Below are 22,678 nucleotides of genomic sequence, written 5' to 3' on the forward strand. Positions count from 1 at the left end.
GCCAGTGTTTCCTTATGTGTGACAGACTTATGGTGAAGGACAGGAGAAAACTGGGGATGATTTTACCTCTTACCAGGAACACTTTATTGTGCTTGATATATAGTAATAAACGGTGAAACTATACTCAAAACTCCACAGGTTGGGAGCAACTTCAGAGTTAAAACAACTTGTCTGTTAGGCTTAAACAGTGGAGATGTGTTTTGGTGTGAAATATGCCTTATTGGTAATACAGTAATCAGAATAAAAATCTCAAAAGTTAAAATGACAGTTTTGGCACTGGCACAGCTTTTCACCAGAGGCACTGCACTTCCCTGCGATGTTAATTAACACGTTCTTTGCCGGATGATTTAAACTAACAAGGCAGAAAGACACTGCACATGGCGAAATAGAGGATTGAGCTGAAGTGACACTAACACTGCTTTGAAAGAGTTTCGGGAGGGATTCTTCTCATCTGCCTTGCAAGGGGCATCAAGTCGATGGTGGTGGTCTGAGGCCCCTCTGCTGTGGTGGGAGGACTCTGCAGAGAGAGAGAGAGTCCCTTCAGGGTGATTCATCCTGTTTGCCTCAGGGATCCATGTAGGAAGGGGTGAATCCCTCTCTGAAGGGATCGATCACTCTCCACAAAGGGAGCCTGGATAACTTGCACTCTCTTCTAGCTGCCTGGACTTCCAGGGAATTACAAGTAGGGGAGATCAGTCCCACACCTTTATGTCCTCCTTCACGTTGCCATCAGAAATGGTAAAACCTGCCAGGGCAGGCCGACAGTCTGTGCTTCTGAGCATTGCACACTCCAAGTTTTAGGAGTATGTCCGACATCCCTCTCCCATATTTCTCTAGAACACTTCTGGCTTAATTCCTGTTGCATCCATAGCTTTCTTTACAGCCTCAGGGTGGGCTGCTGAGAGAGCAGTATTTTTTTTTGTGTGTGTCAAAACATGATTTCTTGGGGAAACATAAAGTGGACAGAGCTGCAACAAAATGGAGAGACAGGTGCAGATGCCTATTTATGCTTTTAAAAACTGCAGATGTGTCTATGTGTGTACATAGAGCTGCTCAGGCAAGCTAGGATGCATGGATTAATTGAAACCTATACTCTTCGGAAACCCATTTGAGATGTATTTGGTTTGATGTTATATTTGTAACCAACACTATAATGGTTGTTGGGATTTTTCTGCTTGGGAAATTTCAGATGTGGTATTTAGCTTTGTTTGGAATGGAGACAAGTTTTTTGGCACAGAATAATTGCCTGCAAAAGAAAATTTGGACTCTCTAAGGCTTCAAAAGTCATGTGAATAGTTTTATCCTGATGCACTATTTATCATTCTTTTCTGTGTGCTGTGCATGGCAGGGCCTCATCCTCTTGTGATGCATGTGTCTGGGGAGACTTGGTTCTGACTAGGAACTGCAGATACCATATCATTAAAATTAATAAACAGGAACAGCGGAGGTTCCTGGAGAGACTATGATAAACATTTGACCAAACTTATTTTGTTTTAAATTGTGTCATCCTTCAAAAAACAGTATCTTCACTATCTCATCCCTCGTGCCTTTCTATCATGTTTCTGTCATGTGATAGCTACCCATTCGCCTCTCAGCCCACTTTCCTCCCCTTGTCACACTTATAAGGTGGCTGACACCTTTTCTTGTCCTTCACTGACTGATAACTCCTAAACCTGACTTTCTGTGCCTCTGCCTAGCACGAACCTCTGGGTATTCTCAGAGTATGCATGGGGGTACAGGCATCTTTGCTCTGCAAGTGTCGAGTCGTGTCAGGTGGGTGTAATGACTCAGAAATAGCTTCTCCAAAAAGAAAATAGCATTACTTTTCTTATTTTATTTAAAACGGAAAATACAATTTTTTTTAGATACAGTTAGTTAAAGCATGCTGTTTGTAAAAACAATAGAGATCTGTGTGTATATTCGGCTCCTTAACATTTAGTCTTCCCTTGCAGATTTTTCCAAGTTCTCCTCCACCCCAGCGTTCTCTCCCTGCTTCCATATATTCCCTCACCTGCTGGGAAGCCGCATGTAACAGTATATGAGCAATCCTCCTGATGACATCCAGGCTCCCCTGCTGTACTCCAGACTAGGGATCCTGCAGGGATTTAACATCTTTGTTTCTAAGCTTAGTTTAGGAAAGATTAAACTGTTCTTTGCATAATATGTGCTTACTGGATCCATGAGACTTATTAAAAACATGTGCGGAAAGTCTCCATCTCCCATCTCCTCTCCTGGGGCTAATGGTTGTGCACCGTGATTGGTTCATTATTTCAGAAGTTCTCCTGCAACAAACCCTGGTCACTCCCCCTTGGAACCTTCCCTTGGAGCTTTCACCTTTCATGTTTGTTCCCTGTTTTTGTGGATAGTTGCCATTCTGGCTCCACCTGTTGAAAATCCTATGTATGGGTAAGAGAATCTTCTCGTGCTGTAGCCACTTTCCCATACATTCACCCATTTTCTCCTCCTCATCATCTCCTTTCCACACCAACAATTTCTATCTCTGAAGCCTTCTGACCTGAGAGAAGTCAGAAGGAGAGTTACAACAGGCTAGCCACACTAGGAAATTTATAATAGATAATATCTGTCATGGTTTTGAAATCAGGATGGAAAAGCCATTGCTGTGGTGGAGGAGTTTGTAAAAGTTAACATTATCCACATTTATGGAAATCCTCTTTCCCTGGGAAGACCGTGTATTTTCAAACTCCCTGAAACAAGTCCCAAGAGAACCCAGTGGTAGGTGAGAGAAGGGCTGATGTGAGGCAGAAAGAGGAGGGAGTATAAATCATTCACCTCTGACTGAGGTACCAAACAAATCTGAAGCTACAGCTGAGACCTTGGAAAAACCAGTCAAATGTATTGCTCCTTCTCTGGAGGGAAAAAAAAAAGGTGAAAAAAAATCAATGGGAGCAAAACATTTCCTTTGCTTTGCATATTACAAAAAGCACCAAATGTAGAAAAGAAGAGGAGCAAGTAGGCTGATAAGAGATTTCATTTCATTCCCCTCAGGGTGCCAACTTACCAGTGGTAACCTCGTGGTCTGCTGATGTCATTCACACAAAGCAGTTACTTCTGAAGAGACAGGTTTCCTCAGATTTTACCATCTGAGGGAAAAATAGAGGAAAAAACTGTTTGAAAGGAAAAAAATGTTAAGGTGTCTGTGTTTTACCAAAAGCCTTTGTAGGAGGTTATTAACTTCAAAAGAAAACTAAATTTATCGTAACTTCTCTCCTCCCTCCCTGTGTTTCTGAAAAGAGCACTTGCTGTGATTGTCTGAGCCATTAAGGGCTCCTGGAAGGCCAGCGAAGTCCTGTGCTCCCATATCTGTGTGCTTACTGATTTATAAACCTCTCTGTAGGTAGAAAGAAGAAGGTGAAATTTCCCCTTTAGTGGCAGATGGGCTCCAAAGACTGAAATACAATTATTATGCAGACTCTCAACATGTAGAAAATGGGAATAAAAATCTGTGTCTAAGATCCATTTGAGGGAAACTTTCTTCTCTGTTTCTCAAGGGAGCAGACTTCATCACCCCAAACTTTTTTCTTCTTTTTGAACAATGATTCCTGGAAAGAAAGACAAGGTTTAAAAGCAGTTTGCAGAGGTGAACTATGGATGCCACCTGTTCCTTTTGAATGTTAGCCTGGGATCCACACAAACAGGCTGTGCTATTCATGTACCTGTGTGACATTTTGAAGAAAAACTTTCCAAAGAGTCTGTGCGGTGTGACTGGCAAATGGGAGGTTTGTGTTTTCTCTTGCATTGGAGTAAAACCTGTAATCAGAAGGAGACAAGAAGGTAGCTGAACTGCTCATGCCATTGCTGGTGCAAGACAGTTAATCTGGCATGATGCCAGGTGGAAGATTTCATAAAAAGCTCGTGCCTTGTGGTAGTGATCTCTAGTGCCCAAATACACGTTTTGTATCAGTGTGACATGCTGGCTTTATCTTCACAGGAACCTTCTCTCCCCTGAACAGGTGCACTTGCTTCTCCCATCTGTATGAACGTGATCCTTATGTTCCCTGGCAGTGTCACACTTTTGGCAGAGCTTCTCATGTCCCAGCCCTTCTCTCCTTGCAGCAGGTAGCCTTGTATTTGGTGGCCTTTTCAGAAGGTTACCCAGTCAGTGCTGACCAGCTCTGATGGAAACAGAGCTATCAGGGACCTGCTGACAGGGGGACAGGTCATCCTGCACGCTCTGTTCAGACAGATTTGTGTTGGTGCTGCCAGGGAGGTGGGCTTGGTGTCGGAGAGCCCTGCATTACGAGGTGAAACTTCAGGCAGTTTTGGAGTGGACAAACCCTCAGTTTTGCCTAACCTGGTAAAGATGGGGTGAGAAAATGAGAACCTTTCCTAGGGACAGAGGCATTTCAGCTTGGACACAAAGCTGGTAGTCAGTGCTGAGAGGACTGCCAGGGGTATGGCAGGGAAACTCCCTGCCTTTGGGCACCCTGCAGCAGGCATGGGAGCCATGGCAGGAGTGGGGAAAGCAAAATAAATTCGGTGCATTGGTCTGTGCTCCTCCCTGCTCCGGTGTGTGCCCCGTGTAATTCTAGTGGTGTGACTGGATGGGTACGATGTGACAGCCCTGCTGAACTCTGTGTTCTCTCTGCCTTTGATGTAAGCAGTGCTTAGGAAATGGATAGTTAAATGCCCAAATATCCCTGAAGTAAGCTTAGCCGCAAAATAAGTGATTTAATTAGCATACAGTAGATACTTATTGTTAAGTGAGAATGCCATCCCCTCCTGCAGGGATTTCAGTTAAACATGGTGATTGATAAATTGTTATATTCGCACGGTGTCACTCAGTGATATAATCATGGCTTTTGTAAATATTTAGTCAAGAGAGCAATCCAGCTGTTCCCAGCCAGATTTCATCCAGTGTCAGCCAGTGTTCAGTGCTGCTGATTTATTTCATGTGTTGCTTAAGCATTGAGTAAGAGCACATTTTTATGAGTCTCGAAATACCTATGGTAATAAATAGTGAGAGTGTTGGAGCTAATGACAACAGCAGAAATAATTATATGGAAAAATATTGCCCAGGGTCCAGAATGTGGTCAGGTACTTAACTATTTGTAGTTTTTTTTAGGACAACTGCTTAGCAGCTTTTGGTCTAGATTTATGGCAAAGCAGCCCTCACCAGATGTCAGTGGAAAGAGAATCCAAGCAGGGACCATTTTTCAAAAGGGCACAAGCATTTTCTCCCAAAGCTTGACTTAGCTGTTGACAAAGAGTTGAGGTTACAACAGTGTTGGGCAATGAAGGAAAATTCTGTTTTCCAAAGGATTTCAAGATTTTGAACAATTTATCTTAGGTTCAATTTGGAATGAAAGTCTGAAATTCCTCCTCACAGGAAGGTTCTAAGAAGGATTCACTCTGAATCAACTGTGCTGGTTCTGCTATTCAATACAGTACTAGAACATAAAATATACAAATATATTAAAAATGGAAAATAATTCTCAGATTAACACTGACATAACACGGCCACTGTTATCTCTGAAGGTATCCAAACCTGACATATTCACAGTGTTGGAGCCTTCTTGTGTTTTTTCCCGAAAACATATTTCTGCAGAACTGACAACTTTGTGAGCCAGTTCGTCTTTAATGAATTTATATTTTCTGATACTTCTTTCCTGACCATGTTCTTGTTTGATGAAACACCCATGCTACTTTTCCTCACTCATCTGTCTCACTTTTATTTTGAGAACTCTTCAGGAATAGCTTTTGTTCTCATGTCAGTTCTTTGTTGAGGAACTGGCTGTCGTGATGTCCTACCCCCAAGACTTGGAAGTGATTCACAAAAAAAGAAAGTTTAAAAAAGATGACACCCAGTTTGGGCTGTATTGCGTACTTGAGATAGCATGCTTCACCCACAGGACAAGATGGTAGATGCTGAATTTAACTTATTCCCAGTAAAGAACCTCTTCAGTGACCCATATAGACACCTCTTACTGACAGCAGAGGAACAAATGATCTTTACTGCCAAAGTTGTATTTGCAGAAAATCCAGCTTTTTGTTCCCTCTTTGCAATTTGTGTTCCTTCATGTTCAGAAGCATCTCATAATTACAGGTTGTTTCTAATTTTCCAGGGAATGTGGACGTTTTGAAAAGAAATACAGTATTAACAGCAGTGGCATGAGCACCTTCAAGAAGGTAAGTTTAGATCAATACACTCAGAGCCTTTTGCTAACTTGGATCCTAAAGTAGGGAGGACACTTGGCACACTCTGGGAAGGAAAGTGAAGTCTAGAAGGTGCCTGAAAGCAACTGTAGCTCACTGACAGAATGAGGTGAGGTCGTCCTACAGCACTGCAGACCGAGTGAAGCAGAGACTTTTTATTTGTTGAGTGCATGAAAACATCTGAGGCAAAGGAAAAGCTATTTCAAATGGGCATTAGCATGCTTGTTGGTACTCTCAGACTGATATCAAGGGCGCCCTTGAGCTCGGAGCCAAGTGGAGGTACACCCCTTGAGAACCCGAGGTGACAAAGTGCAGGTGGAAATGCTGTTCAAATGTATATTTAATGGATATGGGGATAAGCTGTGTTCCAGCCAGTAAAGGTAGAAAAAAAAGCACAAAAACCCCCTCTAACAATATCTCATGGTTGATAGCACTAGTGGGAAGTAGAACTTTGAAACCAATAGGACTACTCTAAAGCCAACAAATTGAACTGCAGAAATGAGTGGACGACTAGCAGTTTTTAAACCCACTGCCCGGTGGGTCATGTGTGTTACCCCTTCTGCCTGAAATATGAGGAAGGTAGAGCAATTGGAGCCTGCTGCTACAGAGTCCAGCTCAGCTAGTATGGATTTGTTTGGTTTTTTTCACTCTAGGTCTTAATTCTGATTTTTTGTGGTGACTAAAGGGAAATTATCCAAATCAGAACCAAAGTAGAAATTGCCCCTCTGCCTTTTGCTGGCAATAGTCACCATTTCTCAGTACCCACAGGGAGAATACTTCAAAGTTTCATTGTCAATAAATGTATTCAAAATGCTAATGTTAGTTTCCTTAGCAATATTTGTTTGTTTCTTATAAAAGACCTCTTCATACAGTTGCAGAAGTTTCCGGGTATTATAAACCAGTTCTTGCTTCACTGTAGACCCTGAGAATTCAGGGTTTATGGTTTGCTCTTTCTTATTCTCATCCAGCTGTGATGTGGAATCTTCCCACTCACTTGGTTTTTGCAGGCTAATATTCACCAAGTTTGGCATTCATCTCACCTAACCGTAGTTATTAAAAAATTACACGGTTTATCTGAGTGAGTAGTCTGGGCCGCCCCTGTAGTCAGTGGTGAGACTCAGGCAGGTTGATTCATTCCATCCTCCCAAGTATCACCCTCTGGAGGTGCCTGAGTCTCTACAGGGAGACAGATGGCCGAGGTTAGGTGAGGTGAACCTCAACCCCAGTGCTCAGCAATAGTGGCTTGGCGTGTGCCCAGAGCACCTGGGGTTCCCTGGGGAAATCACCCTTCCAAACGCTAGTTAGAACTTGCACCTTTTAGCATCCAGAATTAAAGGAGTTTTTATGTGCTTTCTTTTGGTCCAGTGTACATATAGGTTTTGTGTGTAATAGAAAAAACTTTGCCCTGTGTTTGACCTGCATACTTAAATACAAATACTGCCTTAAATTACATATTCAGTATTTTTATATATCTGCTGTCTGTGTGAACATGCACATATTTTCTGCATAATAATATTCAGATATATGGTTCTCTATGATATTTTACTATTAAAGTGCTGGCAATACGCTCAAAGCTTTACAAAATACAGATAAAGGCAATTCCTGTCAGAAGAAGGTTATAACAAAGATGAACGTTAGATTCACAGGGAGTGAGAGACCAGAAGATTCTGAGTTCACTGTTTGTTTTTTAGCCTCATTTCCTTGGAAAATGAGGCTTCTATGTTGCACTGTGGGTGAGGTGAGGTGTGTAGCTGTCTTGTCAGTGACTTTTGAGCTGGTTGGCCAGCTTTATACAAATATAACCAAAGCACATTTTCTCAAGAGACAAAGCTCTCTGAAAAAAGACAACTATTTAGAAGATAGAATGACCTTACTGAGGAAAAGGTACAGGGTAGGCCATATTAGGTGCTAGAGTATCTACAAAGGAATCCTTTGTGGAAATCCAAGTAGGGGTAGAGCATCACCTGTCACTGGTGTTGTGCCAATCCCTAGGGAATTGGGCAGGGAGACCCATAGGAATCAATGCATTAACGATTTTATGATGTGAGAAACATATTCTATACTATTAGTGGCCTTTATATTTGAATCTTCCTTAAGAATGGAATATATTCAGAGTTTTACCAACCATGGGAACAAAGCTTGTTAACTGGGGGAAGGAGCAGTGGAAGAGATGAAGCTCAGGATTGGTAGAAAGTGTGAAAGCAAAGAAGAAATTAGCATTCCTACAGCTTCTGCCATTTCTCATATGCAGATTTATCTATTATTCAATATGACATTAAAATTAAAGATATTTTTCTAAAGTATGGTATTCTTGGCTAGTTTTATCAGGTGAGGACATCTCTGATTAGCTGTGTTGTGGATTTCTAGCCTGTGCTGTGTGATCACTCACACAGAGGTTAACCTCCCTCATCTGCTCTGACATTGTTTTCAAGGTGCAGCTTTACCAGCTTATGAAAAGAGCTGCCAGATGTCATTGTCTGTAAGAGCAGAGGAAAGAGTTGATTGGCCAAATAACTCAGTTCCTGGCCTGGGCATTCCTATGAATACAGCTTTATCAACACACTTTATCAAAAACAGGCAGTTCCAGGGTGTGAATAGTTTCCATCCCCGTCTGCTGATGGTTGGAATTAGGAGTATTTTATCAGATATGGTGTGTGCTGCTGATGCACACAATGCCTATTTTGATTCTGATACTGGTGCAGGCTTCTGTACTAGCTCTTGGCTATTCTGAAAATGAGAAGAGAGTAGTCAGGTTTCTAAACCAAGATTTTCTTAGTACATGTTTTTGGTTTTAGCACAGGAACAGGTAGACTTGGATTGTTGAACTGGGTGGGATGAAACAGGTACTGTGTTTCTACCCCTTGAATAACTTCAGCTGTCCACAGGGCTCTGGGTCATCCTGTGTAATGCAGTTTGCTGTGCAAATTTGTGTGGCTGCAAGATACTTCGTGAATCTCTTTCCAACCCAGCTTGTGGCCTTTTAGACAAGCTGTTTATTCTGTCGTGCTGCTATTTTGGACTTTCATCTTCCCAAGAAGCTTTTCCAGAGAAAGCTGAGGGAGAAAGAAACTGTCATGGCAGTGAAGGCAAGTGTTTTAAGTGTGCCTTACCTACCTGCCCTGCAACAGCCCTTGGAGTCGTGGAAGCTTCCTGATCAGTGGAAGAGCTGATTGGGTTACATACAGACTGTAGGGAGCAGAAATGTCTGCTGCTTTATTCTACATTTCTGCTTCCCCCCCGGTCACATTGTGGATGATGACCCAAGATTGTATCATCCAAGATGAGCTGCACTTGCAATTGGTGAGGTGTATCAATAGTTTTCATCTTTCTCTAAAACACGAGGTACTGGCCGCTAGATTTGATTTACAATTAAATGGCAAATCCTACAGTATATTCCCAGGACCCCAGGAGTGATAAGTAATTTGAGTTGTATTTTTAATAGATTGTTATAAATCATTTTTATATTGCCATAATTGATTAAGGTGCTTTAGAGAAACAGAAGACTGCACATTCCCTGCCCCTAGGAGTTTGCTTGCTAAGTACATCTTGAGGTACAAAAGGTACTTTGTGTAATTTTATGCAGTGTGAGCCCTTGCTACTAATGACAGTGATATAAAGTGGCCCATATCCTGAAACAACTTAATGTGTGCTTAACGTGGAGGATTTCGAGTGCCTCCGGATGAGTGTGGTGATTCATGCCGGAGAGCACACCAGACTGCCTCCTGCACCACCTGCCCTGCCACTGAGGGTCACACCTAAGGGCCATCAGCCTAGTGCCACCGGCTTGCTGACAATGACCAGGGAAACTGCAGGAGGAATAGGCCAAACCAGCCTCTGGCACATCATCCCAGAGCATTTTAGGGATTTTGTGAGCCAAAGTTTGTTTAGCGGGCTGATGGGCCTATCTTCTGTGAGTTTAAGCTTAAACTGAAATCGATACAGCTGCATAGTGGTCATATTCCAGCCTGGATAATTCCATTCTGCATTTTCAACTTTCCTTCATGCATCTTCAGATAAAGCATTTGTGCCCTAAAGCTGTGGTGTTTTATTTGCTATTGCAATTTTGTAGTAGCTGCATTCCACTCCAGAGATAGATGCATTTTGGTGGTAAGTGATCCTTAGGTTTAAATAATCTATAATTCTTTGGAGCACTTTTTGGGCTTGTAAAAGGTGTTATACAAATCAATGAATAATTTTCACTCACCATTGTTTGTAATGTATTCTTAGTTTTCAACTGAAAATAAAATTTCTTTTCCTATTGATTTTCTTCTTTTATGTTTTGCCAAATTGATTTTTCCTTTTCCTAATGGAGCAGAAACTAACATATCTGGATTTCAGTTACTTCACCCTTTCTGATTCAGCATCATTTAGGATATCAGAAGGAATAAAAACAGCTCTAAGGAATAGTATTCATTCATTAACTTCAAGGGAGCTGACACTGTTTTAATCTATTTTAAGGGAGAGCATGTCTTTTGGGTTTTTAAATTTCATCAGTGGATTTGTAAGTTCTCTAAACAAGTATTAAAGAGACAAGTATAAATATGATGTTATGACTTGGGAGGGCAAGGTGTGAGAATTAAGCAGAGTTTAAGGTAAGCCAAATTCTTGGGTTGCAGAAGAAAGGTTTGGAGCTCTCACTGAAAATGTGGACAGGGTTTTCCGGGGGTTTGATGATCTGCTTCCATTTCTGCACACCAGGGCCCTTCTATGTTCAGCTGGAAAAGTGACCAGGTAAGTATTCCTATGGTATTTTCAGATCAGGTTTGATCAGGAAGAATCACAGTTGTCTTGAGATACAAAGTATGAACCTCAACTGGGGACTTGTTCTTTTAAGATGCCAAACACTTCTTTCAATTTAGGAGATTAAGGGGACCTTTGAGCATCAGGTAGCTAAGAAACAACTTGAGAACTTCTGAAATATTTGGCCTAAAAAGTTTGTGAAAGACTAGGTCATTCCCCCAAAGTGAATAGTGTTATCTGAAATAAATTGTGTTATCAGCTTCTGAATCGGTGTTTCCTAAGAAGCTCAGCTATGATTGGAAGGTTAATACAGCCAGTGGCTACAGGATAATAGTTCAGGCTACAGTAGAGAAAAATGAGATTAGAAAATACTGAGATAGACAAAATGTTTTTTTAATGTATCGGGTCTTATGAAATTCAGCCTTGAGTATAGAGAAGTGACTGAAACAGTACCATACAGCTTAGTATTTATCCCAAGAAGTCATGAAGGACAGGAGATGTTCTGGAGAATGGAAAAAGGGCAGAGATTGTGTCTATCCATAACAAGGAGAAACAGCTGAACCCAGGGATTTGTAGTCAAGTTGTATACCTGCCAATACATGGAACCAACAATCAAACAACAGATCATAAACCCCTTGAAAGGAGCAAGGATGTGAGCAGGACAGCTGGCATGTATTTGTCAGGAGTAAATCACCTGGAACCAATCTCTTTTCCTTCTGAGACACAGCAGCAGACCTTGTTGGCCGGAAACAGTGTTTGTTGGGTGTCTTGATTTTAAAAAGGTTTTTCATCCTTGTTTTTCAAGACAAAGTCAGAAGCAACAGGGTGAAACCAGGATGAGAAGAAACTGTCCTCTGAGGTCAGTACACAGGTGTCTGGCAAGCTGTAGTCAGAGACCAGTCACCAATGGTTACCTGTGAAACTCCAAGGTGATTTTGAGTAGGCTGCTTTGGGATCTATGCTGGGACAGAGTGTGATGCAGAGTGATGGTGGAAAGCAGAGGCTCTTGTTTGCTTTGCAGGCTGGGATGGGCTGTGGGCCAGGTGGGAGAATGGGTTCAGAAGGTAAAGTAACCTGGAGAAGTTGGATTGATGTCCTGTACAAAAAAGGGGTCATGGACAGTTGCAAGACTCTCCTCTGTCGAGGTAGGAACACTGAACAGCATTAATGCAAGAAGAGTAGGTGACTTCTTGAAGAGAAGGCCCTGGGTTTTGGAGCGTGTCATCTTAGAAGAGGTAATAGGTGAGATGTGAGTCAATAGGGTGACACACTTCTGATCAATGAGGAACACGATTCGTGAGAGAAAACTGAACAAACCAGAGTTGCCAAATCTAAAGATGAAAGAAGGAACATGATAAATCTTGAAAGGTTACTAAAAAGCAGAAAAAAATAATATGTACTCTTGGTCTACTGAGACAAGGGGTAATGGGCTGTAACCTCAGTGAGAGACATGGCTTAGATGCCAGCAAGATCCTTCTACTAGTGATAATTACGAAAAGAGGAAATAGCTTGCTTGGAAGCTTACCAAATGTCCATCCTTGGGGGTTAGACAGATTACAGTCCAGAATAATGTAGGTCTTATTCATCTTTCCTTTGGGAGATGAACTAAATGTCCCCCTGAAATGCCTTTCAACTTCAATTTCTTGAATTTAAGAATTTTTTAAACTACATTTTAATCTCCTTTCATTTTGGTCCAGGTAAGCCTATCTAGTCTATGAAGAGTTAAGAATTTCTGTGTTCCTTATTATCTTACAGAATAGTTAGCATTTAGCATCAATTAAAACGGCAAGTCTTATGATTTGCTCTCCACCTTTGCTCAGCCTTATCCATTGCTCTTGAACCAGTTAAATAAATATGGTTAACTGCAGTCTACTGAATAAATGTTCTCTCTTTATTTCTCTGTATGTATGTCTGTACATATATAATATATATATGTATTTGAAATTATGATTCCATTTATCCCAAGTTTCTGGAATTTATTGATTTTTTTAACAGTGTTTAAATTACATCCACTTTTATGGAGACAAATCTGTTGAAGAATTAAACAGCAAAGTTTGCTCCAATCTATAAACATGACAGGGGGATGATTTCCTCTCATTTGCTAAATATACTGCTCCTTAGTTGGAGACATAAATAAGAATGTTGCCTAAGTAGGTCATATTTGAGCTAGGGCTTTTCAAAAGACATGAAAGCACCCACCGTGAATATACACTTCAAAGCCAGAACCCATTTTTTTGTGCACATTTTGTTCCCGAGAAGTTTTCCATCTGTTCTAATGTCATGGCTTTGCCACAGTGGCTTGTCCTCAGACTCTGTATCTCTGGCAACTCATATGTTTTACTTTTTAATGCGGCAGGTAAAGGAGATAATTGGAAGACCTTCAGAGTCAGCCGGGGGGGTGGGCAGGAGGGAAGGGGGAATCTTTCACTTCTAAATGGAGGCGAAGGACAGACTTCCTCTGCTCCTTGTTGTTAGATAGCTAGTTTGATTGGATGCCAGGAGCTGAAAGGAGGCAGCGTGCATTTTGAAAGGCTTTTCGAGGAGCAAATCTGAAATTAAACGACAGATAATATTTATAGAGGTTAGTGAAGTTCACTTCACCCTGCTCTCTGTAGCAGTACAGTTCCAAATTCAAGATTCTTGATGGATTTAAACCCTTTTTCATCAGCAATAGTCCGACCTGATCTGCCTGTCACTTTCTAAAACGATGCCTTTCTGACTTCTCCATGTAGCTCTGAAAGGGGAGGAAGCTTCCTCACTAATATGTCACTCAACCCACCCACCTAGACACCCACAGCTTGTTTGAAGCCAGCATAGGAAAAAAAAGACCACCACACCACACACCCTGGATTGTAGCCATGCTGAAGAAAGCACTTCTTTAAATATCAGTATCAGTGAACATTGGTCCTAGGGGTGAAGCCAGAAATAAAACCCTGCTTAACTTGTATCTCAAGCCACCCCTCAATCTTACAAAACAAGCCGAGCTGTGCGTTTGCTATTTTATGTGCAAATCACTGGCAGCATCGCTGTGTGTTATATTTACACAAGAATTTTTATTTATTTGCATTGCAGAGTGCCCATCACTCACACCGGAACTTGTGGAGCACTACTGGGTGCTGTGTGACTCCTGAGTTGCCCTACTCAGTGTCCAGTGGTGACACTTCAATAATGGCCTGAGGAACAGAAGGAACATCCAGGGTCTGGGGTTGGTCTGCAAGGAACTGGCTGCAGTGCCATTGCTGATGCAGTAGTGTGGAAAATGACACAAAAGTCAGGGAACGGGTTTTGTTGGAACCAAATGCCAACAGGAGCAGTGATTTCTGGGGAAACAGGAGGGCTTTGGACCTAAAGGCCATGTGCATATGCCTGAGTAAGTCCAGAGTGAAGGACTGAAGGGCTGAGCTCAGCTCTGGGGTTCTGCAGATCCCAGAACTGTGCCTGGGAGAAGGCTTTTAAAGAGCTCCTCTGCTGTCTTTAGCACATTGACCAGGCACACTGCCCAGGGAGCAAAACCTCTTTCTAAATATCTGAAAAAGGTCTTCTGGGGCAATCTGCATCTTCCCACCCTGAGGCTGATAACATCCACCATGACCACCACTCTCATTGCAGACAACCCTGAGATAAGCGAATACATCTAGTGTATCACCACTCACATGGGCATTGTGTTTTCTGGTCTCTAAGGAAAGGGCAAACTGCCTTTCTTCCTGCATTTGAAAATGCCTTCATGACACAATCCTAGCAAGCCCGTGAAATACAGTCAAGATTCAGAGCAGGATGGACTGCCACCTGGTTCACAGCAACACCTGGCAGCGGCATATATGGAAACACACTGCCGTATACAAGGAAATTAATTTTTTTACCCATTACCAAAAGATAGAACAGCATAAGTCTTCAAAAGACTCAGCAATTAAGAGCAGAATGAATGTGAGTCATCTGTCCAGCAAAAGCTGTGCCAGATGCAGACACAAAGTAGTTCAGCATGTTAATCCCACTTCGGCAACGCTTGTCTCATGAAAGGGACCATTTTATGTTGGTTTGTGAGGTGGTACATGCACATGCATGCATACACATGAACTTCAGTGTAATTTGGGGTTGTTCAGTTTGCTGATTTGCCAGCTATTCATCTTAGGGCATTTTTAATATGTTTCAAAGTAATTTGGAAGTGTACAAATTTTGCATTTTGGTCCAGAGATTGTCAATATAGGTCCTAACTGCAGAGCTGCCTAAAAATTTGGATTTCAGTTTGAAAGAAATGCTGTTGTTTTGAAATATGATGTATATTAAAGCAAGCAAAACAAAGAAAAACTGAAGAAATTTTCAGCAGCTCTGCAGGGTCTACACCTGCTCAGTGGAACAGAGAGAACAGCGGAATGCAGCCTTGACAGTAAACCTTTGCTGGCAGTTCCCAAGACTCCTGGCTCCAGGGCAGTTCTGCAGGGAAGGAGACCCTGAGTGCTGGACAGGGGTCCCAAAATCCCAAGGCTCACTTTTAAAGCCTTAAGTGAGGTTCCCAGACAGTTGAGATGTTGCTGTGTTTGGGAAAGCAGCAACAGTTTGGGAAGGAATGAATTTCTATTTTCTAATGAGAAAAATTCTGACCAGCTTTCTCTTTGAACGGCTTTGGTGTTATTCTATTTGTGGAATGGGAAAGCTGCAGAATCCTTCCTTTCTGGTTTAGTCCTGAAATCCGTAGACATCCTCAGGTCTCAGCCTGAGCATCAGAGGTTTTGGAGGTAGAGCATGGCAGGTGGTACGGCTGATGAGGAACAGTGGCCAAAGCGCTCTTTGCTCTGGTAGCTGTAGGCTTGCAGATGTACCCCGGGTGATGTTTTCAGCCACTCAGGGAGACCTTATCTTACAGAGAAGCCCAAGCTTGAAGCTGGGGAGTGTTTGTACCTTCACCTCACCCTACCTTGTGGAAGACCAGCGTGCTGGACCTTGTGAGAGAGACTCTGAGATGCTGGAAGATGAAGTCAGACTGTTTTGGTGAAGGTTAAACATGACTGCTGTCCAAAGAGCTGCTACCTATATGAGTGTGGAGGTACTAAATGTATAAAGTGCCTCAGACTGCTTGTAAGAAGGGTGGTAGTAGTGGCAAATATTGTGATGCTGTAATGTGATTTACTCAGCTGTTTCCCATGCTTACCATGACTTTATTTACCTATTCCTCATATTGTCTGGATGGGGAAATGTGTACAGTTGGGAGTGGATATGACTTTTGAAACACAGACCCAGAGTCATGTGAAAAATGCATGTTGCTGTTTCGATTGCAATCAGTTGTGAAAATGCAAGAGGATGAAAGGTTTTTGCTGGCTTGCTAATGGGTGCATGTGTATTCTTTTTCATTCTATTTCAATGAAAACACCTGGAAATGAACTGAGGGTTTGAGGATTCAGGGAAAGAAAATGAGCTGCCAGTGCTGAAGGCAGCCAAGTTGAGTAGCAGACAGGAATATGCTACAGCTTGTGAGGCACTGCTGGGAGACAGGGAAACGGAGGAGCACAGAGGTCAGTGCTATTAACTCTGTGTAGTGGTATGTGTGAGTGAGAGCAGGGCTTTTTCAAACTGGGCTATTAATTTTTTACCATATTTTGCTGATTTTTTTCATCTTCAGTTTTATAAAGAAGATACACTTTTAGTCAGGGCTTGCAAGCTGCCCTTAAAGGAACTGAGTATAATCACATTGTCTGATCTAGCACTGATCTCTCTGAATTCAAGTGATTGGTCCCAGTGACAGACTCAGGGGAACATGACCAGCCTCCTGGGGGTCCAGATCTTCCTGGCTTCTTCACTTGGCTGCTCAACTTGCCTGTGAAATGCATGAGCTGTAGCACACAAAACATGAAGGCATAAAATAAATTCGAACTCCTAAGATGCCCAGCTCTAAAATCAGCCAGCAGCAACGTGTGGTGCAATGGTAATTAACTTCCATGGTGGCAGCTCTGGGAGAGGTACACATTGGATACTATGGGAGATTTGGTGTGATGGACTGGAAGCACTGCTGAGGGGGTCATGGGCTGGTGGCAAAAACCCCCTGGGACCAGGGAGCACAGCAGGGTGCTGGAAAAGAGCAGCCTTGAGGGGAGGAGATAAAGAAAAGGGCCCTTCGGTGCCTTGTGTGCTGCTCCTGCCCCTCCAAACGTGGCAGCTGCTCAGAGAGGCCATGAAGTAAGCGTGTTTCTCCTGAGTGCTTGCTGTAAACAGTGCGTACAGCAGCGCTGATTATACATCAGCTCTCTGGGCTAACTATAGCATAGTAATTAAGGGGGTGAGAACATTTTGGAGTACTTTCCACCACTTGTTGTCTGTGTAATCCCCCTGTGTTTGGCAATAAATAGAACTTTTAAGTTTAATTAATATACACTTGGCTGGCTATCCATTTAAAAGCATGCTTCGGTGGCCTGAGACATTATCCACTTATGCAGAGTGTTGCTGAAGAGCTGGTGCAACGCTGGAGAGGGAGTGCAGGGCCAGGGCAAGGGGTGCTGCCGAGCCCTGGAGCAGGGAGGCACAGCTTCGTGTCCCAGGGAATGTAGGTCAGTGGGCAATTCAGAGCATGCTCTGACACAAGCATACAGGCACTGCAAGAGAAAGCAGAGTAAATAAACAGCTTTTCTCCTGAATGTGGGGCAGCTTGGGCTGTTTTTAAAATTTATTTCTGAACGCTGGGTTTCGTAAGTGAGTTCCTCCCAGGCTGAGGTGTCAGAGGGTCAAACGAGTCTTGAGAGAAAAATGGAGTCTAGTATCTCTCTTTTCCCCCTCAAACTTCTTTTGTGTAGGGCAGTTCAAATCATTGGTTTTTTTTTTTCTGGAGTTTAGCTGAAACAACAGCAGCAAAAAAATTGGTTTGGATTAGATCAAATATACATTCCTTCCGTCCTCCTCCCCTCCTGGGATGAAGCAAACAAACAAATCATGCCGTTTAGCACCATTGTGTCATTTGCCCCAGAACAAGCCATTTCATTTCATGTGCTTTTTGAAAAGCAGAGGCGAGGAACAGCTAGAGTTTCATAAAACTGCCAGAGGACTTGGACTCAAGTCCCAGCTCCAGCGAGTGCCGAATTATTTATCTGCAAGAGCAGGGTGTCAGCAGGAGCTATTTCAGGCCCTCCTTTGCTCCAGAATGCATCCCAGGCTGATGTCTGGAGGGATTTTCTGTGGGTGGCAATGACTCTGAGCAGGTGAAGGAGTGAGTTGAGCTGCGATGGATGCACAAAGGGAGCCATGGAAGAGAAGTGAAGGTCAGGGTGGATGGGGAAAAGACTTGGAGAAGAAAGAGAAGAGTTCAGGAATGAAGCAGGTCTATAATGTTGCAGCTTCTGCTTTTTTCTTTCAGTCTGTGATACTATTTTTCTACTGCTCTTCCTGCCTCTCCTGGTTCTTTACCCCATACCTGCTCACCTCCTATTCTCATGTCTTTTTTACCTTCTCAGTCTTTCCCTCTGGATCAGGTGCTTTGATCTGGGAAGTTAAGTTAGTATGCCATTGTGTAAACTGATAACTTATGCTTCCTAGCGATGAATGTGTAGGGTTGTGTGTCTTGAAGACCCAGTTGTAAGTAACCAGCTTTAATTTTCACAGTTCTTTGTTGGTTTTATTTTTATTTTGCCTTTGTATTGAATTTTTTTAGAGTGCTCTGCAAGAGCAGATTCACTGGCCTATTCTGCAGGGTGGAGGGCATGACAAACGTTCTTTCTCCCGACTTCACGGTGGAATAAAACAAACCCTTGTTGGGTACAAATAATTTGTCCTATTTTCTCCATCAGTTCCAGGAAGAGACGAAGTGTTTCCCCGAGGAAAACATCCCTCTGCATTTTCAGTAAAGGAGCCTGAGGTGTCTGGCTCAGGTGCAGGTGTTGGCTGTGGGTGTCCACCTGTGCCTGGAGGAGCAGCGTGCTCTCTCTGATTGGCCTGGCCAGTGGCAGTTGAATTAGCAACAGAGGGTCCAAAAATAAGCAGATTTAATAAAAAAAGCTTCATGGCATGGTGGTTGGGCCCGTGCTGTGCAACTAATTAACTTGCTAACCCTGTGGAAGCACTTCCAAAAATGAACTCCTGTTCTCTGCTCCCGCGCTTCCTGCATTCATCTTCCTGCGCTGCTTCGGCTTCTGTGCCCTTCCCCAGGGGGTCAGCATAGCAATGTCACTTGTGCCTGCTGTGTGTACAGGAGGAACATGTCACAGCTTGTGCCTTTCCTGGCCTGCCACTGCGACCTTCTGCAATAGCTGAGAACATCAGCTCCCCCTCCCTGAAGTGGGGCAGCTCTTTTGCTGAAAGAAGACTTCTCCTTTCTTTGGGCTTCCCTGTTGCATGCAGTAGTCATCCCCCAATAATTGTATATAAGGACAAGGAGATAAGTGCTTTTTTGAGTTGTGTTTCCTTTTCTTCATGGCAAGTGGAGTGTTATCCCTCTGCACAGTTATCAAAGGCATAGATGTGCTTCTCTTTTACATTGTGAGATTTATCAGCAATGCATGTGAAACATAGTTTCCTTTTTTCTAAGTCTTTCTGTTTTCTCCCTTTGCAGAGATATCCTGATTTTACTGTGGCTTGAAATGCCTGGCTCTGGCTATTTGTACCTGCTTTGTAATAGCCCCACTTGAGAGGTGAAAAAGGAGGCTCTAAAGCCCAATTCCAAGATTACGACCTGCACATTATTTTAATTTAAACTCACCTACTGTTACAACAGAGAATCAAGGTGTAAGCGTGTAAAGTGCTTTGGGAGCCCTGTGATAAAAGGTCCTATAAAAACATAAATGTAAGCAGATGGCAGTCACAACCTGACTGGTTGGAGCAGCACACACACTCACAGAAAAGGGTGCAAACTCAAGCTCTTCCTGAAATTATCTTGGACAACAATAAATGTAACATTTGCCAGGGCCTGGGTATTTGTAATGTAGACACTGCTATTTCTCACCACAGAGCTTCAGCCTGAGACACAAGCTCAATCATTGGGTTGCACCTCCAAGCATGTTCAGACTTTGTGAAAAGAGATCCATGACTGTGGAACAACACCAACGGCAAAGTCGTGGCCATGCCTGTATCTCAACCACTTTGATGTTGATATCCTCAAGAAAATGCAAAAAATAAGAAGTCCTTGGGTGCTGCATCACCAGTTTATAGTTAAGCTCAGTCTGCGGCATGACGTACAGGAATGGAAAGGATGAAATGTAATGAGCAAGACATGCACCAATGTGTTTGCTGAGGAAAAGAGAGACCTGATCTTTTTTTCTGCCCTTGTCTGTTCTTCTTAACACCTTTTTTTCCCAAAGGATGGATTTTTCTCTTTATCTAACTTGTCTTTTTTCCCTGCTGTGAAATGTTTTGGGTCAGATGATATTTTGCTGGGCTTTAGAAAACTGCTAAGAATTAATTAATCCATAATTAAATTGATGGGGAAAAGACATACAGAACTGTTAATAGAATTACATCCTCAAAAGGAACAAAAATAAGACCGTTTCCTTTCATTTCTCTTTTTTACAATTTGCAGTGTGACAGATTTCTGACCAAGTTCGAGTTTAGACAAAGTGCATGTGGCAAAAGTTGGAAGTGTTGTAATGCTGCCTACTGTGATTTGTATAAACATTTAGGATCCCCTGGAGAGGAATGTAATCCAGGGTTCCCTGCTTACACAGAAACGCTCAGAACAATATAACATTTGAAAGAAAAGAAACATTTTTAATTGGATTTGTGCTGACTATTTTTGAAATACAAAGAAGACACTTTATCCAGTAAGCTGCAGATTGTTTGCAGTCACAGGGAATCAGCGGGCCTCAAATTAGATACAGGACAGCCCTTGCTGTTGTTCTGTGAGCCCAACAAAATGTGAGATTTGAAGGAAAAATACTAATGATAAGAAAAGGCTGTAAAATTCAAGCCACATGCTTCTCTAAGTTTATGTGAGTTAGGCTGAATGGATCATGTGATTTCCTCATGCATTCTTCAAATGATAAAAAAATTGAAGGTTGTCAAGTTTGTCTTTCTTCTGGCTAGAATACTCGCGACAGAATGGGGCAGATCCTGGTGTGTGTTCTCCTTTGCTCACTGAGACTGTGCTGCCAAAGGGTGACCTTGGCTTGCTCCCCAAGATCTGCCACCTCGTTCTGAACCCCTTGAACCTTTGGGGATGACCTTCCCTGCTTTTAGCACCCATCCCCCTGCTGTTAGCAGGAGCGGGACAGCTCAGGCACTGCTCCCAGCTTCATTCTGGGTTGAGTCCCTTTCCTGTTTGTATTGAAGGTGAAGAGAGGAGAGACCTGTTGTTTCATCGGTGACATCAAAGAGAAGAAAATTGCTCTCCAGTGTATCCAAATTTGCAACATCCCTTGGCTTTTGTAGTAATAGAGAAAGGATATTAGAGGCTTTTAGTAAAGGTATAAAGCCTGGTTTTATTTCCCTTTTCCTTCCATTGTTGCTTTTTTTTCTTCTTTATTTGCATCTTTGATCAGTGAGGTCCATCAGTAATGTCAACAGGCCTTATTTTGCCAGATGTAGCATTCCTCTTAACATCAGTAGCAGCTGAAGATCACTAAACTTAAGGTGAGAATAGGCTTCAGAGCAGAGTGCCCTGAGGCAACTAAAAGTTGTATGTCTCTGCAGTTGTTTGTATTTATTATTTCCAAGTATTAAAAGAAATGTTAAGATGTATTCCTGTAAAAAGAAAAGAGGCAAGCTCTGGTTTACCCTACCAATCTTTTGGTACTTCACGGATAACATAAAATAAGGACTATTGCCACTCAGGCCTCTTTCTATGTAACTAGTAAAAAGAAGTATCTTCATGAGGAATTTGAAACTGCACATGATCTTAGGGCTCCCTGGAGGGGACTGTTGCTTCATTGACTCGAGTGACTACACACCTACCATAGGTACTAATGGTTAGCCTGTAAGTGAAATTCTGGACAGAACAATTAGTACGTGACAAGATCCCATAACTGCTGTTTAAGGACGGTGCACACTAGGTTGGTTCCAGTAAATGTTTGGCAGAACTGTCAGCACATTAGGTCAGGATTAATAGAGCCAAGTGGGTAGGAATGATTTTTTGGAGGGACTCAAATAAGGAGGACTCTTAGAGAATGAGATTTAAGGTGGGCCAAAAAGAAACAGAATGAGAAGGAGGACTCAGAGTAAGGGCTTGGAAGTAGGGACAAGAAAGTTAAGCTGAATATGCCTAAGTAACAGAGCTTTTGCTCTTATCACCTTTTCATTAAGGACCTCTAAGGAAAGTTCTTAAGAAAGAGGACAAAAGCCTCTCTTGTCTATGGATGATAGTTCCCTCCTTTTCAGGAGGGTGCCAGTCACAACAAGGAGAAGCCAAGATAAGGAGGAATGCAAGGGAGATGATTCTGCAACACAGTTTTGGGAGGTGACCCTCATTATTTCCCAATATTAGACAGCTACAGGTATAGATGTCGTGGCTAAGCTAGCTGTCCTGAGCTGCCTTCTCAGCCAAAGGAGAGCAACTGCTTCTTTTAAAGTACAGTTTAGATGTCTGCTGAAAAGTGAGATGAATCCTACTTTGCCTGTTTATATTGATGAAAACAGAGCTGAGGGAAGTTAACTTAGATGCAAAATCTATAGTTTATAAGATACTATGAAATAATCTCTAAACTTGCATTCACCTCCAAACAGCATATAAAACTGTCAAATATTTGTTCTTTCTGGACAAATCGTACTGTTGCATGATTCAAGTAGGACTTTTAGGTGGTCAAGGAGACTTATAAGACATATATTTAAGAAAAGGCAAAATGAGATATTTTTGGTAAAT

The 22,678-nt window shown here is 42.4% G+C and overlaps 1 long non-coding RNA gene across 2 annotated transcripts in view; it reads left to right on the forward strand.

Moving 5' to 3' along the window:
• The window catches only part of LOC148224348 (uncharacterized), a 217,296-nt gene that overhangs the window by 47,386 nt on the left and 147,232 nt on the right, over positions 1-22,678 (forward strand). For both annotated transcript variants that reach the window (XR_015802417.1, XR_015802416.1), the window contains exon 2: positions 6,084-6,147. This is a non-coding gene — a long non-coding RNA (uncharacterized LOC148224348). The remainder of the gene's footprint in view (positions 1-6,083; positions 6,148-22,678) is intronic.

The sequence above is a fragment of the Sturnus vulgaris genome, chromosome 3 (genome assembly GCF_052056855.1).
Source record: "Sturnus vulgaris isolate bStuVul1 chromosome 3, bStuVul1.hap1, whole genome shotgun sequence".
Taxonomy (NCBI): domain Eukaryota; kingdom Metazoa; phylum Chordata; class Aves; order Passeriformes; family Sturnidae; genus Sturnus; species Sturnus vulgaris.